At 42.0% G+C, this 20156-nt stretch overlaps 1 pseudogene; it reads left to right on the top strand.

The window, feature by feature from the left end:
- The first annotated feature begins 3428 nt into the window (after positions 1 to 3428).
- Positions 3429 to 5799, top strand: LOC148538270 (uncharacterized; annotated as a pseudogene).
- Positions 5800 to 20156: the final 14357 nt, after the last annotated feature.

The following is a 20156-nucleotide window of genomic DNA, read 5'->3' as shown; positions in this document are numbered from 1 at the left end:
AGGGTTAATGAACAAATGTCCAGGTAGTGACAAGCAGAACAGTCCAGTATAGGTATGGTGAGCTAAAACAGAATGCAGGCTTGATGAGCTGTAAGTGAATGCAGGCTTGATGAGCTGTAGCTGATGCAGACAGAGGTAGTGAAGTCCAGCTGGGAATTAAATGAAACAAGGTGCAGGGAAACAGCAGGTTCAGGTACTCAGGCAGGTAGAAAGGTATATGGAGGAGGTAGGGGAATCCAGCAGGGTTTGGAGCAGGTTAGGAAAAGCAGGCTTAGGCAATGAATCCAATAGACAGGTTTAAGCACAGGAACACTCTCTCTCAGCTCTCGCAGAGAAACACATTGCACTGGCAATGCAAGGGAGCTCTGAACTCCCTTAAATCCCCAGTACTCAGCCGTGAATGGTCAGAGGAGCATGTGACACAACAGGATAGGGCAACTAGGTCACCTGACCAGAGACAAGATGGCGGCGCCCATGCCAGAACGGAATGGAAGCACCCCCAGGCCTAACCAGACCAGAGTGACAGTATGCCCCCACAGAACCACGCACAGTCAAATGCTCTTCGCCAGGCACCACCGCCACCGCTAGACGCCCCTCGCCATAGCGTCCTCACAGGTATTAACCGTCGACTACCATGCCGAGAGACCCTGGTCGTGACAGTAATCTTCCCAGCTCAGCGCAGCAGCATCTACTGGACAGCCGACAGCCTCTCCCTTGCATCTGTGGCTGCAGCTGCTCGGTGACACCATCCGAGGGGATGACACCAAGATAGCAGAGCAGCTCTGCTATTTTGGTGTCACCCCCTCGGATGGTGTCACCCGGTGCAGACCGCACCCCTCGCACCCCCCTTGTGACGCCAGTGATCGCTATCATCCATATGTGGCCGCGCATCGCTGGTAGTAGGTGAGTTGGTAGGGCCCAAAAAATGCACGCTATGAATGATAACGATATGATTGATATCGTTATCATTCAAATTGTTAATTTGTATCTCTACGTGTGTATGCACCTTTAGTTCTCCAAAAGCCTGGTACCAGGCTATACAAGTTAGCACATAACACTTGTAGTTGATCCTGCTGCTGCAATTACTAGATGTAAAATGATCAGCTATATTAATAAAAGAGAATATTTCTGTTTATTATGATCTTACTGATGTTTAGGTCACATAAAAGTGTATGTATATCCAATAAGTTCACTATTACTAATTTTTAACAAAATATTTTGGCACTTTACTTGAAACTTAGAGTCAAGATATGTACCTGATGTTTAAATGCTATGGTTCCAAACACCCAGAGTATATTCATTTTGTTCATAAGGGAGACTACCAGGGCCAGATTAACAATGGGGCGGATAGAGCTACAGCTCCAGGCCCCCACATAAAAATAGGCCCATTATCATGGCAGCAAGAGAAACAGCTGCTGAGCTGACCACACAGTTGGCCATAACTCATCATAAGTATTACATTTTATTTCTAGTTTTCTCACAATATGCTGCTTTTCCATTTTCATTTACTTAGAGAGACATTGTGGCTGAATGTGGTGTACGTGCACACGTGACTCTGGCAATACCCACACAGCACTGGCCACACCTCCTCCACCTCTCAGTATAGGCCCTTGAACATTTTCAGTCCCAGCTCCATGTGGCTGTTAATACGGCAATGGAGACTACTAAACAATATCAATATTCAATAAAGCAATTTACATCCATCTTGCAAGGAGCAATTTTTACTTATGGTTCCAGCTGCAGAACACAGGATTCAACGCAAACATTGGGTTCATCTCAATGACTGAGTTTCCACATGGAAACATTGTGATATCATAATAGTTATGTAAATAAGAAGTGGCCTAAGTATAGGGAGGCTGTGGAAAATGAGATATATCTGTCCATTTCTCAAGGACACATCATATCCAGGTTACAGAAATTACTGTGTTTTTAGCAGTTGATAGATTAGAACACAGGTTCTCAAATTAGGCCCTCAGGACCCACAACAGTGCATGTTTTCCAAGTCTCCTCAGAATCACAAGTGAAATAATTAGATCCACCTGTAGAACTTTTAAAATATGCCAGTGCGTAAAGAATACGCCTGTGCACCTGCCTGGTAACCTGGAAAACGTGACCTATGTGGGGTCCTGAGGACCAAGTTTGAGAACCACTGGATTAGACTAAATTACTAAAGTGGAGACCTGAGACAGACTTTATGGTTAAAAAAAACACCCCATACTTTAAAACTTTTTAAAGATTAAAAAATAATAAATTCTAATGTAATACCCCGCTATGCAAGGGATTACTTATGACCAGGAGTATCTCGCTAAAGTTTATGCACATGTCATTATACAGATAGACCACTGACTACAGTTCCCAGCAACCTCTGCGCCTCCTCAAGAGGTCAGGAGGACATCACATGGGCTGTGTTGGCTGGTGTGAGAAGTGACCGTTGGAGGCAAGTGGCAGTTGGTGCAGGAGAGGTGTAAGGGAGGAGGTGAGGCAGTGTGTGCTGGTGTCAGGAAGGAGAGACACGGAGAGAGTGTTACATGCAATAAGAGACAGCAGCAGCAGAAATAAATATAAAGAGCAGAGAAGAGACAAACGCATTGACCAGAGTAGCGGAATCGCAGAGCTCAGCAGTAACGTACTCACTGGATGTAAATCAGCAGTAATCAGGCCTAATACTTACCTACAGACTAGGAGGCCTTGTTTACATGAGGGACTGTTTACGCTACAGGAAAAAGTTCTGCAAACAGAATCTAATGACCGTCCGCAGCATGAAGAAGACAATATGTGCACCACCCCAAGTCTGGTAACGAACTGATTACACTTGCAAATATACAGATGTGTGGGTTTACTAACGAGACTTTTGAAAAGATCTATACTTTATTTATGATGTCGATACTAACTTATGATGGTTACAGGTATTTATGGATCTGAATACTGTATAGATGTAGCATCTTTTACATATTTTTTTAATTCTTAGGCATCTAATGTGTTTTATTTCTTTTTAATATATATATTTATTGAACATAGTATTAAGAAAGGGTTCTTACATGTTAACATTCCTTCAATATTGGTCTTGTGGTTGTGCTACACTTATAAGTTAATAATAAGTATTGAAAGAAAACCTGGCAGAACTTTTTAGGTTTCTATTAGCAGACAAACAATAGCCAGGAATTTATTAATAAAGAAACATAATTTAATATTCGATAGTGTCCCCAAATTCTGTGAGGCCTTACTGTCTGTACATTGTTGGTGAGATCTTTGCCTCTCTGCCTTGGGTGTGTCAGGAACTCCGGGTCAAGAAAATTAAGAGAACATCAAGCTTCTTCAAGCAAGTTTCTGTTGCCAGCACCCAGTTTATTACCATATTACCTGTGTGTTACAATTTGGCGTCACGAACAGGATCACGGAGTCCAAAGCAAAGATTTCCTAACGACAAGATGGCCGATGAAGCATGTAAATCCGTTGGGAGCAGCACATTTTTTGAAAGTAGCTCAAGGCCAAGTGTCTTCACACCTATCACCATGCCATACTACTGTGGGGTACCATGGCTACCTACCTGCACAGGAGATGCTCACAGCACCAAAACAAGCACCTTAAGAGAGTTCACAGCAAAAATAAAGTCTTTGTTTTGCCTGTACATGTTGAATGAGCAGCAACAGGTAGAGATCTTGATTGGACAGTTGAAAGGGTCTGTGCTTAAAGAGGTGACTTCCTGGCCCACTGAAGAGAAGAAGACAGCGGACCAGATCCTCAGCAGGCTTGCTACCATCTTTGACACAAGAACAGTGTCAGAGCTGAAAATGTTCTTCTATGCTCGAAAGCAACAACTGGGAGAGTCACTCCGCGACTATGCCCTCAGCCTGCAGGAAGCTCTCAGAGACATTCAGTATGCATACCCTGAAGAAGTGTGTGATGAAGACAAAATTTTATTGGACCAGTTCATTGAAGGTGCAATGGGCGAAGGTGTGAAGATCCTGCTGAGACTGTTGAGATTGCAGCAACCTGAGAGCCCATTCCAGGATTTTAAAGAGGCAGCAATTAAAGTTCTAGGCTTTAGCATTTCTTCAGAAGTCGTTCCACAAGAGTCTTTTCCAGAGATGCTGAGATGTCAAGAGAAGTCTGATTTTCAGGAGTTTAGTTTTAAAGGAGCTATTTGCCCATCTGCAGTGAGAGCAGTGACAGTGCAGTCTACACAGTCATGCATACCTGATCCCACTAGTGAGTTACAAGCTCAGCTGGTTGAACTGACACGCAGTGTGACAGAAGTATGTAAAGAACTGCAGAGTCTGAAGAGACAGCAGACACAGCTTCAGAAAACAATGGAATGGCACCAAGAGAGGAGACCAATGGACAGTTCCCAAAGGGACCCCCATAGACAAACATCTATGCATTCTTCCAAACGTTTTGACACTCAAGGGAAATTCATTTGTGGACACTGTGAAAAAGTGGTCACATTAAGAGAGAATGTGAACAGCCAGACCGTTTAAACTCTGAAATTTCATGGTCACCCCGCTATGTGAGCCAAAGCCCTGTGGTTCAAGTTTGCATCAATGGAGTTAAAATGCCAGTGCTCTTAGACACTGGTTCACAGGTGACCACAATACAAGCTAACCAGTCTGAGCAGCACTGGGCTGAGGAACAGATGCTTCCATCAACTTCCAAGTTGATAATCCCGGTTGCCAGTAATGGGCAATGCATCCCTTGCAAAGGATACTGGGAAGCTGAAATTCAAATTGGAAAAACAGTGCTACCTCATCAAGGCGTCATCGTCACCAATGTCCAAGATTATGGTTTGCCTCCAGTGATAGTGGGCATGAATGTGCTGCGAAACTGCTGTGAGGAGCTTTTAGCGGCACTCAGAGGAGAACTGCAAACTGACTGGCTTCTGGAGAAACAAGGCCTTCAAATTTGGATAACCAAAAATAAGGCAGACATTATGCCTAGATTACCTACAAGAGAAGAATATGATGAGGCTAGACAAGAAGCAGTAGCAACGCCCATCTCCAGTGTCCAGGTTGTCCATCAAAATGCTTTGATGTTAGGCATGAATCCTATAAATTTTATAGCATCCAGACCTAGAAGTCTTGAGCAACCCCAACAAGGAACAATATGGGGCCACCTGCAAGGCAAGAATAAGACAATAAAACATCTCAAAGGCTTACTGATAAATGGAAAATTCTCAACCAAGCAACAAGGGCAAAAAATGGATCCAGAACTTGTGAACCTATTGAGACAGTAAGAGAGGCTGTTTGTAGAGAAGGGACAGGTGTTTCGATGTGGTGTGGATCCCAAGACTCATTGTAGGATCTTTCAACTTGTTGTCTCAAAGCAAAGTGCCCGTTTTGTGCTAGAAAAATATCATGACAGTCAGGTCATTCTGGATGAAGAAGAATGGAATCAAGCATCTGGAAAAAGTTCTATTGGGTTGGCATGAGAGAAGACATCAAAATATGGTGCCAAAATTGTCCAACCTGTGCTGTCAGAAGAAACTTGTTGCCTCGATATGCCCCAAATCAATGGTCTCAACCGGACTGCGTGGCTAAATCCCAAGGTGGACTGGAAGAGGTGCATAAAATCAATGTACAACAGGTGGGGGTGTTATATAACCAACAAGCAGACAAGGTGAATAGAGATTTGAAAACAGAAAACCACCATTACCAGCTGAAGTTCTGTACAGCCTGCCCCAGAGAAAGCACAGAAAGAGTCATAGATTCATCCAAGGCAGAGATGTTGGGGTCTCCTAGACAAAATCCTCTTGATCTCTTTTCCAGGCTTCAGTCTGTCCTCCAGGAGCATAAGTTAATGTAACTCAAGAGTCCCATATAGCTGTGGTTGATAGAACTATACAGTAATGTGAATATTAATGCAATTCATATGTAATTCTATGACTTTGTAATTTCCAGTGATATGATCAAAGTTCTTATGCTTATTGGAATATATTTGGTTGATGGCAATTTCCTTTGCGTGAGGACATGCATATTTTCAGCAGGGAAGTATGTAATACCCCGCTATGCAAGGGATTACTTATGACCAGGAGTATCTCGCTAAAGTTTATGCATATGTCATTATACAGATAGACCACTGACTACAGTTCCCAGCAACCTCTGCGCCTCCGCAAGAGGTCAGGAGGACATCACATGGGCTGTGTTGGCTGGTGTGAGAAGTGACCGTTGGAGGCAAGTGGCAGTTGGTGCAGGAGAGGTGTAAGGGAGGAGGTGAGGCAGTGTGTGCTGGTGTCAGGCAGGAGAGACACAGAGAGAGTGTTACATGCAATAAGAGACAGCAGCAACAGAAATAAATATAAAGAGCAGAGAAGAGACAAACGCATTGACCAGAGTAGCGGAATCGCAGAGCTCATCAGTAACGTACTCACTGGATGTAAATCAGCAGTAATCAGGCCTAATACTTACCTACAGACTAGGAGGCCTTGTTTACATGAGGGACTGTTTACGCTACAGGAAAAAGTTCTGCAAACAGAATCTAATGACCGTCCGCAGCATGAAGAAGACAATATGTGCACCACCCCAAGTCTGGTAACGAACTGATTACACTTGCAAAGATGTGTGGGTTTACTAACGAGACTTTTGAAAAGATCTATACTTTATTTATGATGTCGATACTAACTTATGATGGTTACAAGTATTTATGGATCTGAATACTGTATAGCTGTAGCACCATTTAAATATTTTTTTAATTCTTAGGCATCTAATGTGTTTTATTTCTTTTTAATATATATATTTATTGAACATAGTATTAAGAAAGGGTTCTTACATGTTAACATTCCTTCAATATTGGTCTTGTGGTTGTGCTACACCTATAAGTTAATAATAAGTATTGAAAGAAAACCTGGCAGAACTTTTTAGGTTTCTATTAGCAGACAAACAATAGCCAGGAATTTATTAATAAAGAAACATAATTTAATATTCGATAGTGTCCCCAAATTCTGTGAGGCCTTACTGTCTGTACATTGTTGGTGAGATCTTTGCCTCTCTGCCTTGGGTGTGTCTGGAACTTCGGGTCAAGAAAATTAAGAGAACATCAAGCTTCTTCAAGCAAGTTTCTGTTGCCAGCACCCAGTTTATTACCCTATTACCTGTGTGTTACACTAACATTATTAGATTTTATTATTTGCTGTTTTTTATGTAACTATGTCATACTTTACATAAATAGCATCTGTTCAGCATCCCTTTACTTGAAACTATTTACTACGCTTCGGATGTAGATAAAGTGAACCAACCGATCAGCTCCTGTAATTTTTCAAACACAGTCTGTGACATGGCAGTTAGGAGCTGATTGGTTGGGACTTTATCTCGGTTCACTTTATCTCCATCCAAGGCTTAGTAAACAGACCCCTAATTTTGTGGATAACTTTGTAAGGTTGCTCTAACTGAGTCACAGTAACTATTGGAAGAGTATTTACATATGTATATCTTTTTGTACTATGCCTTGATAAAGGTTCTAATGTGGACCGAAATGTTGGCAACTATTTGTACGCATGCTAATAAAGCTTCTGTATTATTGTGAATAAACAAGTCTGGAGAGTGCCTTAATCTCCGCAACCCATGGAGTTACCTTTGGTTATTATTGGGTTACCCATATGACAGTAGGATCACCCCAGCATTCACTATAACAACATACAAGGTATGAGTGCAAGAACACAGACTGTCTATATATATATATATATATATATACACACACTGTATATATATGCAGGGCCGAAACTAGGAATTTTGTCACCAGGGGCAAGACAGTAAATTGCCCCCCCCCGGTAAATCCCTCTGCAGCAGTGCCCCTATAGTAATGCCCCCTGAGGTAATGCCCCTGTAGTAGTGCCCATATAGTAATGCCCCTGTAGTAGTGCCCATATGATAATGCCCCCCATAGTAATGCCCAGATAGCAATGCCCCTGTAGTAGTGCCCATATTGTAATGCCCCATAGTAATTCCCATATGTTAATACCCCCATAGTAATGCCCCTGTAGTGCCCATGCTCCCATATTAATGCCCTTGTGGTAATGCCCCTGTAGTGCCCATGCTTTCATAGTAATGCCCCTGTAGTGTCCATGCTCTCATAGTATTGCTCCTGTAGTGCCCATGCCCTCATAGTAATATCCCTGTAGTGCCCTTATAGTAATGCCTCTGTAGTGTTCATGCCCCCACAGTAATGCCCCTGTGGTAATGCCTCTGTAGTGCCCATGCCCCAATAGCAATGCCTCTGTAGTGCTCATGTCCCATTAGTAATGCCCATTATTGCCCATGCCCCCATAGTAATGCCCCTGCCCCCATAATAATGCCCCTGTAATGCTTATTAAAAAAAAAGTACTTACCTTGAACCTCCTCGGAACTATGGGGGAAACGTCATGACGTCTCTCCCATAGTGCCTGTGGGGAGAGCCGGAAGCTGGAGTTTGGGAGAGAACTCCAGCCTCCGGCTCCGGCTACACCGCCTCGCTGCAGAGAAGGAGCCGGGCGCCCGCTGGTAATAAATATTACCAGCGGTCGTCCGGCTTGGAGCCTCTCTGCAGCGCCGGGCTGGAGGTCACTGGCACCGGGTACAGCGGCGCACCCGGTGCACGTGCACCTCCAGCCCCCCCTAGTTGCGGCCCTGATATATGTGTGTGTGTATTTAAATGGGTGTGGTGTGTGTGTCTGTCTTCTTACTGAGGTGTTTAGTACAGTACATTAAAGTTAAAGGGGATACATTCAAAACCTGTTCTATCTCTTTAATAATTTGGTTATTAAGGGCACCGAGCCTGATTCAGAGTTGTATGCTAATGCTTATGTGTACGCAGCTGCAATGCGAAAATATGCAAATGTCACTGTCACCAGGAGATGTGTTGAGACGCCCTCCTGTGGCTTTTCAAATCCGAGCATCTGCATAAAATGTTGCAGCATTTATGTACAAAGATGTAGCATTAGTTGCGGATCATTCTATTGTCACAGTCCTGAGTGAGTCCATGGTACCGCAGAATGGAATTGGTATGATTGCGTCCGGCGGTTGGAATCCCGACAGCGGCTGCCCGAAATGGGTGAAAATCCTGATCGTCCCTAAGGTAAGTATTCGCTAACCTAATTCCCTCCCCTAACCCTCCTTAGGGGTGCCTAACCCTAATCCCCCCTCTAAGTGCCTAAACCTAACCCCCTCTTCCCCGCCGCTGAAACCGAAGTCCCCCGGGGGAAGTGCCTAACCCTAAGTTCCCCCTGAGGGTGCCTAACCCTAACCCTCCCTCCCCCTAGCCTAACCCTAACCTTCCGGGGGGGTGCCTAATCCTAAATCCCCCCCGGGAGCCCTAAACCTAACCCCCCTCCCCCCGCAGCTGTCTGCGCTCGGCGCCCGGCTTCACTTCGATCGGGATGTCAGGCGCCGGTCTCCCGGTATCGGTAAAATGACAGGCATCTAGATTTAGATGCCTGTCATTTAGCCCTTGCTGGGATAAAGCAGTCGGGAAGCCGGCTGTCAGGATTAGGTCCGCTGGCTTCCCGACTGCATACCCCGCAGAATGGCCGTGGGAACTGAGATGCCGAGGCCATATTTCGTGCATACGGACGCAGGATGTGACATGCCCCTGAAACAGTTCTGACAGGCCTGTGTACTTTGTTGTAAATCCCCGTTTCCTCCCCCAAATACTCCCTGACTGTCAATCACAATGCGAATAAACAGTCGCTGCTTGTGACTCCGTAATGTATGTTGATGCATACGCAGTGTGACTTATAGGCAGATTGACGGTTATCGCTCGAATGCCAAAACATAGGCATAGCGTACAACTCTGAATCAGGCTCTCTGTTCCACTGAAATGTATGGTTAATTTTTTTATTTGTTCTAAAATTTGTAGACAACTGAAAATAATCACTACTTATAAACATCAGTTAGATGTTAGTGTAATCATCAAGTGTACAATACACATCCATTTTCCATTAGGCATTCTTGGAAGTGGTCTAAAATTTACGTAAAGTTATTTTAGCATGATAATAGGTACATATTGCAAGGTTTTACCAGAAAACAAACATCTGAAAGCTTTGAATCATATAATAGATTATCAGATACTCTTTCCAATTCACTGTTGTGTACCAATAATGTATGTGGTATTTTAAAGATTACAGTATTTAATGACTTTATCTGTGCAATGTTCCATTCTATAAATTTATTTTACCTAACACTAATCCAAGTGTCTGTCTTGAGCCAACTGTTCATAAATAATAAACTAGTCACTGAATGCATTGTTTGAGAAAGCTTTAGATAGCTAAATTGTTGGAGCCAGGGTCATTATTCCATTGCTATAGTTTATTTGCTATTACTATCCACCACAAGCTTTCCACTTTAATTCTGCTACAAATACATTCATGACCATAGTGTTTTGTGGCAAAGAAGTGAATAGAAAATCTGTTTTAAAGAAAAAATCTCATCCTATTGCAAGTTATGTAAATTGGCCCTCGGCCTCAATGTGCATTTCACTATATAAATGGTGCATTGTTTTTGCAGTGAATGGCGCACCCTGGCTCAGGATTAACTGGAGAATGAATGCTGTTTGTGATACATATCTGATTAGTTTAACTTTAAATACTTCAATATATTTCAGTTCATTACAGAAAACATTGTGTGCCATGGTCATCTATTGCTAGAGAACAAATCCATCTATGCATCTGGACCTTTGCCTCTATGATAAAATTGTAAAAGCAAAATTATTTTGTGTGTGCTTTATAAGTGGCATCAAATTATTAGTAACTTTAGTCTGAATCGTGTGTTTGTCTGCAGACGCTCAGGAAAGTAGCTCTTGCTCATTTGTATGAACTAACACTGAAGATGAGCATTACCTCATAAAGCTTAAACCATCATTCTGACTATGTTGAAGTGAATAACTGGGGTATGGTATGCAAAATCAATAGTGAAAAGGTCGACATTCAGAAGATCGATACCAAAAGGTTGACTGGTTCTGAATGTTGACAGGCAATATGGTCATTAGGACAACCATCAATTAATAGACATGTATTAAGTCCAACAGGGTTAAATGGGGAACACATTGAAAAGCTCAACATTCAACATGTCAACACTAAAATGTGTTTTTTGGTATTTTAGCCTAACCCTAAACTTAACACAACCCCTAACTCTCACCCTAAACCTAAACCTAACCTTACACCTAACTCTGCTCCTAAACCTAATCCCAAGCCTAACCCTCTCCCTAATAATCTTGAAAAAAACATGTCGGCATATTAGTCTCAACACGTTAAATGTTGACCTTTTGAATGTGTTGACCATTTAATCATGTCGACCTAAATACTTGTCTACAGAATAATGATAGACCTAATGACCATGTCAACCTTTTGACAATAAACATTCTGAATGTGTCGACATTTTGCTGTCAACCTTCTGAATGTTGATCTTATTAGTGTCGACCAATCGACCAGATACCGAATAACTGAAGAGTGACTAAAGCTGGGTACACATTAGATAATGTGCAAATGACGCAATGGTTGTCCCGATTTCACTTGAACTCACAAGCAAACAATATAGTGCATACACTGTCCAATCTTCCAAATTATATATCGTGCGTCGTTTGGTCATATAATTGTTGATTATATAATGTCAACATATCATCTAGTTATCCGTAAGTGCGTACACACTGCACGATTTGCGGAAAATCGTTGATGATATCTTGAAATATGAGCAGCATGTACGACAGATCTAAAGATGTGATGGATGACCACACGGGCCGATTTTAATTATTTGTTGTTCCAATATGTTGGAAAATGAAAAATCGTCTAGTTTGTATTTGTACCCAGCTTTATAAAATGCTCAAAGCGGATCCCTGAGGCATCACCGAGTCTGGTGACATCCAGTGCACACTCCATGTCCCCCTCATGCAGCAGAGCCACATGCATCTGAAAAGGGGGCATGGCATAACATAAAGGGGGCATGGCCTCATGAGAAAATCCCTCCGGGGGTGTGCCCAGCATCCCCAGTGATGCTGGGCTGCCCCCAGAGACTAGTGTCTGCCCTGTCAGCTCCTCCTCTGTGACAGGAGCCAAGTGCTGCAGGAGAATGTCACATTGCAGCACCCAGCTGAGGAGGAACCAACATTTGGTGTCACTCCCTTCGAGGGTGACATCCGATGCACCCTCGCACCCCCATAGCGACGCCATTGGTGGTTCCCATACATCTCGTACAAAGTGTTCTGCTCTCAAATTCCTCACTCAGTGTTATGGAGATGATTTACTCAACTGCTGTTCAGAAACATCTTTGTAAATATTTCAGCACAGGTAAATGCAATAGCAAGATAAGTGGCAGCATTTTCTACTTTGTGGAAATAGCCATGTTGAAGGGTGTATGTTTTAGAGGAGAGTGATATTCACATTCATACGTAACTGATGTATGTTTGTCAAGAAAGCTAAAAAGCAGTTTTATTTCTATATTTCCTAGATGTTGCTGTTTCAGCTGCAGTAGTTACCAAGCCACAGCAGTGACAACCAAACATCTCATTGACACAAAAATCCTTATTGATATAGAACATTTATGGTGCTTGTTAATTATACAGATGCCACTTCAACTCCACAGCACTGTGCAATGTCACATTAGTTCCACTTAAAAGACTGTTTTCATATTTCCTACTTTCCTACTTTCTGGCTGACATGATGAGTCAGGCCGCCAGAGATTTGAAACAGTAACAAGTCAGGCTTGCCGACTTTCTGGCTGCCCCTTCTGGGAGGAAGCAGCCAGATTGGCATGACAGGGGGCATGGCCAGCACAAGGAGATGGGGCCGGCCAGACGAGGAGACGGGGGCCACATGATCGCATAATTTTGGCCCAGCACCTGCTACACAATGCCAATATTACAGGCATTGTGAAGCAGGGGACGGGGCCAAAATTAAGCGATTCAACGTGAATCGCGTCATCGCCCCCCACCGCTGCGGGGGTTTCAAAGGGTATTGCGGGGAAGATAGGAAGGGTGGGCGGCAACCGGGAGGATTGCCTGCCTTCCCGGGAGGTTGGGAGAGGCACACAATTTTCAGGAGGCTCCTGACCAACTCAGGAGGGTAGGCAAGTATGTAATAAGTGGATCTAATGGTGCATAATTATTGTATAGCAGTCGCACCTATATTATTAACATTGATATGTTTTTTTGTTATACTGTACTTAAAAACGTTATATATAAGAGGATGGTTCAATTAGAAAGGTAACAAGACATCTCACATGGGTAATGTTCTCTATTTCATTCTAATTTCCCACAATACCAGAGTAGGTAGACCGCTGCTTCCCTTCACAGCCTTTAAATTGTGCCTCATATCAGTTCTACTGTCCCAACATCAGTTTTCGGATGGCGGGACTGGCAGAAACATTGTCAAAGATTGATGTACATAGTGTGATCAGGTTTCTGCATCTAAAGGGCACATTGAGCCGGTTGCCGATGGCAATTGTTCGAAAATGACCTGAGTTGCTGCGAACAGGCATCGTATTGCTGCAAAATAATGCTAGACCACACTCAGCCAACCAAAACTACGAGTTGTTACGGTGCTACCATTGGGAGCTACTGGACCATCCTCCCTACAGCCCTGACCTGTCACCGAGTGATTTTCATCTCTCTGGACCATTGAAGAAGCACCTGGGTACAACCAACTGTGAAGTTCAGCAAATCGTCATGTGTTGGCTTCAGGAGCTGGACATGGATTTATTTTATGCTGGGATAGATGACTTGGTGTACCATTGGAACAAATGCTTAGGCAAGAATGGGGAAAAATGATCTGTACCCAGGCCATATAATTAATTATACATATATGTATGAGTTGAATAAACTTAATTTACACAACGAAAGGTCTTGCTACCTTATTTATTGTACCACCCTCCTATATATACAGTATGTACACACATATGTATATATATTGTACGTGTATATATATATATATATATATATATATATATTCGAAGAACAAAAAGGTGGCACTCCAAGTCTTGTTTAGAAAGGTGAAAAACAGGTTCTTTAATCGACGTTGGTCCCTGATTAAAGCACCTGTTTCTCACCTTTCTAAACAAGACTTGGAGTGCCACCTTTTTCTTCTTTGATTGCATTAGGGGTATGCTAGCCCCAGGGAGGCACCCAAGCAGGCTATCAGCAGAGTGCCGACTGTGTTGATTATATATATATAAAAATATATACATATATATATATATATATATATATATATATATATATACATATACAGGTTGAGTCTCCCATATCCAAAATCCTTGGGACCAGGGGTATTTTGGATAACGGAATATTCCGTATTTTGGAATATTTGCATTTAATAATGAGATATCTTAGGAATAGGACCCAAATATAAACACAGAATGCATGTATGGTTCATATACATCTTATACACACAACCTGTAGGTCATTTTATACATTAAATTTAATAGTTTGTGCCTTAGACAAAGTTTGTGTACATTGAACCATCAAAAATCAAAGGTCTCATTATCTCAGATATGCCCAAAAAATTCTGTATTTCGGAATATTCCGTATTTTGGAATATTTGGATATGGGAGACTCAACCTGTATATATATATATATATATATATATATATATATATATATATATATATAAAATCTCACGTTCTTTTGTAGACAAAAACTGGGGTGCTATTAATCCGACAGTGCATCCATTGATCCAGTGTCCAATGGAGGCATATATGTATATATATATATATATATATATTAGGGGTGTGCACCGGCCACTTGTCGTGTTTTGTGTTTTGGTTTTGAATCTGGATCTTTCTTCGTGTTTTGGATCTGGATTGGTTTTGCCAAAACCACCCTTCCGTGTTTTGGGTTCTGGGTTTTGTGTTTTGGATCTGTATTTTTTTTTAAAAAAGCATAAAAACAGCTAAAATCACAGAATTTGTGTGTTTTTCTGCTCCTATGCTATTAATAACCTCAATAACATTAATTTCCACTCATTCCAGTCTATTCTGAACACCTCATACCTCACAATAGTGTTTTTATATCCATAAGGTTGCACCGAGGTAGCTGGTTGACTATGCTAAGAGATATGAGTGGGCGGCACAAACACGTGGTCCATCTAGGAGTGACACTGCAGTGGCAGACAGGATGGCAGTTTAAAAAACAAGGCCCCAAACAGTATATAATTCAAAGAAAAAAAAGAGGTGCAAGATGGAATTGTCCTTGGGCCCTCCCACGCACCCTTATGTTGTATAAACAGGACATGCACACTTTAACAAACCAAACATTTCAGCGCCAGGGTCTGCCACACGACTGTGGCTGAAATGATTGGTTCGTTTGGGCCCCCACAAAACAAGCTGGCAATTAATCTGTCGCTGCACAAGCTGGCTCTACGGAGGCAAGATGTCGTCCTCATCCTCCTCATCCACCGATTCCTCACCCTCTTCAGTGTTTTGTACATCCTCATCCTCACAGAGTATTAATTTGTCCCCACTGGAATCCACAACCACAGGTCCCTCTGTACGTTCTGGAGGCTGGTCTCCCTGGAAGAGTTGATAATTCATTTTATGAACATCATCTTCTCCACATTTTGTGGAAGCAACCTCCTACGCCTTTCGCTGACAAGGTTCCCGGCTGCACTAAACACTCTTTCGGAGAACACACTGGAGGCGGGGCAACTCAGGTAAAATAGAGCCAGTTTGTACAGGGACCTCCAAATTGCTTCTTTTTCCTGCCAGTACAGGTACGGACTGTCTGACATGCCTACTTGGATGCTGTCACCGATGTAATCCTTTAACAGACAGACGCACGCTTGTCGCTGCTGCTTTAAGGATGCAGGTGCGGCTACAGCCCACACATTTCACAAAGACAGGAAAAAAAAGAAGAATTTTTTTATTGTTTGTGGAGCGCACTTTGAGGGTTACACCACCCTTTAACAGACAGACGCACGCTTGTCGCTGCTGCTTTGAGGATGCAAGTGCGGCTACAGCTCACACAATTCACAAAGACAGAAAAAAAAAGAAGAATTTTTTTATTGTTTGTGGAGCGCATTTTGAGGGTTACTCCACCCTTTAACAGACAGACGCACGCTTGTCACTGCTGCTTTAAGGATGCAGGTGCGGCTACAGCCCACACATTTCACAAAGAGAAAAAAAAAAGAAGAATTTTTTTTTGTTTGTGGAGCGCACTTTGAGGGTTGCACCACCCTTTAACAGACAGACACACGCTTGTCGCTGCTGCTTTGAGGAGGCAGGTGGAATCTAGACGGGATTTGGAACCGGGGACACACTACCTCCATCAATTGTCTAAATCCCACTGCACTAATGGCGGATACCGGACGCACGTCTAACACCAACATAGCAGTCAAGGCCTCAGTTATACGTTTTGCTTCAGGATGACTGCTGTCATACTTCATCCTCATCGCTAGGGACTTTTGGAGGGTCAATTGTTTAGTAAAAGTAGTGGTGTTCCTACTTCCTCTCTGGGATGATGAACAACTCCCAGCAGCAGCAACAGCACTAGGAGGAAGTGGTTCTTGATCTTTCCCTATTTTATTTTTATCGGAGAAAGTTTGGTCCAACATTTATGTTATATTGATATATACGTGCGGCTAAACACAGAAAATATTTTTTTATTTTTGCTGGAGAGTAGTGCACTTTGTGGGTTACACCACCCTTTAAGAAATGAGCCAGCCGGCTCTTTACTTATGGGACACAGGCGCACGCTTGGCACTGCTCCTTTGTTGATGCACGTGCAGCCACATCACCCTTTAACGGTCAAGCCAGCCGGCCCTTTACTTATGACACAGGTGCACGCTTGGCACTACTTTGTTGATGCACGTGCGGCTACTGCGCACACAATTCACAAACACAGAAAATATTTTTTTATTTGGTTTGGAGTGTACTTTGGGGGTTACAGCACCCTTTAACGGTCAAGCCAGCCGGCCCTTTACTTATGACACAGGCGCACGCTTGGCACTACTTTGTTGATGTACGTGCGGCTACTACGCACACAATTCACAAACACAGAAAATTTTTTTTTATTTGGTTTGGAGTGTACTTTGGGGGTTACAGCACCCTTTAATGGTCAAGCCAGCCGGCTCTTTACTCATGACACAGGCGCACACTTGGCACTACTTTGTTGATGCACGTGCGGCTACTGCGCACACAATTCACTAATACAGAAAAAATATTTTTTTTTTTAGCACTTGGGGGGAGCACCCGTGATGGACAGAGCACCCCCTGGACAACACTACAGCACCCCTTTAGGACTGGGACACTGCACAGGACTTTGGAGTGGACACAGCCCCTATGGACAACTGACTGCACAACACAGTCCAGCCAGCCCCTATGGACTTTGAAGTAGTGGACACAGCCCCTATTAACAACAGCAGCACAGCACAACACAGCCAGCCCCTATGGACTTTGAAGTAGTGGACACAGCCCCTATGGACAACAGCAGCACAGCGCAGCACAGCACAGCACAACACTACTCAGCACTACACTACACTACACTACATAGCCCAGCCAGCCCTAACTCCCACCCTCCCTCTTCACTGTCCACAGCCGAGTGAGAAAATGGCGCCGATGCGGGTACCTTATATAGGATCCAAAACCCGTGAGACCCGGAATGCGGGATGATGACGTTTTGCCTCGATTTCAGATCCGAGTTAGGCGGGAAAAGTCGAGCCTGACTCGGATCGACCTCGGATCGGGGGGGCTCGGGGGGGTTCGGATTTCAGAAATCCAAACCTGCTCACCCCTAATATATATATATATATATATATTTATATATGTATATATATGTGTATATATATATATATATATATAGTATACACAGTCTTTCAAAAGAGCTTATTAATCATAATAGATAAAGACAAGTGTTAAATAAAATAGTGATAAAATGGAGAGATTATGCATACATAAGAGGATCTATGTATGAATATATGAGATATTTGGTGTTTCAAATGTCCTCCAAAATAGTTTCCTTCTTTTGAATTAAACCTGATGGATGAATGGCACCTTTATTCATTTGGATCCTAGAAACAGATCCTCATACCAGAAGCACCAAAAAATGGCAACTTATTGTGTAGTATTTGATTAAATTGTTTATTAAATTTTTTAAAAAATACTCTTACTTAACGCACTCTTAAATAATGCAGTATGACCCCAATAGGGCAAGAAGGCAGTGGGGACTTGAGACACATATCTCCATTCCAAAGCACAATAATGAAGTTGTGTTAGATGAAATGTATAGTGTGGAAGTGAAGGACTGATTTCCGCTAGGTGCCACTACTGTCACAAGCTCTCACTCTGTAGTTGGGCGAGACAGGCGAATGATATCATCTTGTTGTAGTGAGATCGTAGTGCAATATTTAAGTGTGTATTTTTATACAAAAAATAATCATTTTATTTAACACTCCCATTACCAGACTTCTATAGTCTTACATCCATTAAAGAACATTTTTGTATTCTGATTATGAAAGTCTTTCCAACTACAGGATGTGTCCCCTTGTCACCTGACAGTCTTGAATGGGAAAAGCTCATTACACAAATCTTTGTACTGACCTTGGATATATTTATACATCCTAATTAACAGGCACCTTTTTCCCATAGTAAACCAATGTGAGTGTAATCTTCACAATGTAACCCCTTTATAACCTTTCATGATATTTTTCCAGTTTTAAAGCCACTCAAGTTCTCCAATGTCCTCTTTACAGTGCAGTGGCCAAAAACATACTCCAAATACAATATGAGATCTACCTTGTGACAAGTTTGTCTGGGGTGCATTTATCTCCCTCATTTAAGCATTGCAAAATTGTATTCACAATAGCAGCCACTGCCTTGGGTGTAAATATGACACTTAAATATCCTTATTGATTTTTCAGAATTAATTAATATCTAAAAGAGGGTCGGTGCTGGAAGTTTGCCGGTATGCCAAACTAACACTTTTTCTCATTGTTTTAATATTTATTCCTAGTTTGATTATTCTAGAACAACACATAGAGTATATACAGTTGCTGTACTGTATTAGATGACTCATATAATACACCAGTGTTTTTACTATACATGAGAGAAATACCACTTTTGGTTTCACTGTTTCGTAAATAGATGTTCTTAATTGGTTATGCCGATCGTGAACTACAGTCTATTTCAAACCCCGTATGTGTGTTTGCAATTGCTGCTATTGGTTAGTGTTAAGTCATGTGACCACACATCACAGGAGATGTAATTGACTAGTAATTGACCATCTGTGATTGAGAACTCATTTCTTATGGAAACCTACAAGGAAGTAAAATTTATACTTGTGCAGCTATCTCTATGTTTTCAAATTAACTATGTGATGTTCTATTTAATTTTTGATCTTGTATTAATAATATGTGTATCTATCTACCTAATGGTCAGTTTCCTATCTAAAGTAAAATTCTGATTAAAATTCCCTGAAGTTTCTGAGAGCCTAGGCGGTCCCCTGCCTTTTAATTATCTGACATTTTCAATAATGTCACTTTTAAAATCTGCTATGTATAAAATCAACAGTTTATGAAAATAAAAAATCGGGAAAAGTCCAATTTAATGTGTGAAAGTGATTTTAATAGGTAAATAAGCAGTGTTTTGACCTGCCTTAGTGCATTTACATTCCGACACACAAGGGAACTGTGATATTAAAAGTTCAAAGTCAGCACACAGCAATCTGGGCAGTTTTATGCACATTGGGGAGTGAACCTGTATTTTACTGTGTGATAAATTTGCACATGGGCACTGTATTACTCAGTCATAAATGGATTCCAGGGTGTCATACTCCAGATTTTAACCCAGTCAAATATGATTTGGAATAAATAAAAATGCGCCCACATTTATATGAAGAGACCTTTCTATAACAGTTTACTGTGCATGTTATATACACTTACTGTTTGTCGTATTTTATTTCTGAACTGAAAATGTCACTCCTCAAGTGCTTTGCAAAGTTCAAACAATGATTTATTTGAAAAGCAGGAAAGGACATTAACATATCAGAGCAATAGTTCAGTGCTCCTCAGGCACCATCCAAAGACTAGGATAATTACTTAGACCCAGACCACGCTCATATTCTCAGTTATATGCCATAGATGTACACAATATTGCTCGCATTTAATCATCACATTTTTCTATAACAATATAAAGTATATTATTCTGACATCAATTACAAAAATCTATCTAACTTTTCACAAAGTATAGCACAACAATATTTTTACATGCAAA

Source organism: Taudactylus pleione, unplaced genomic scaffold, assembly GCF_031769625.1.
Source record: "Taudactylus pleione unplaced genomic scaffold, aTauple2 ptg000041l, whole genome shotgun sequence".
Lineage (NCBI taxonomy): Eukaryota > Metazoa > Chordata > Amphibia > Anura > Myobatrachidae > Taudactylus > Taudactylus pleione.
This window is presented reverse-complemented; position numbering and strand designations above follow the sequence as displayed.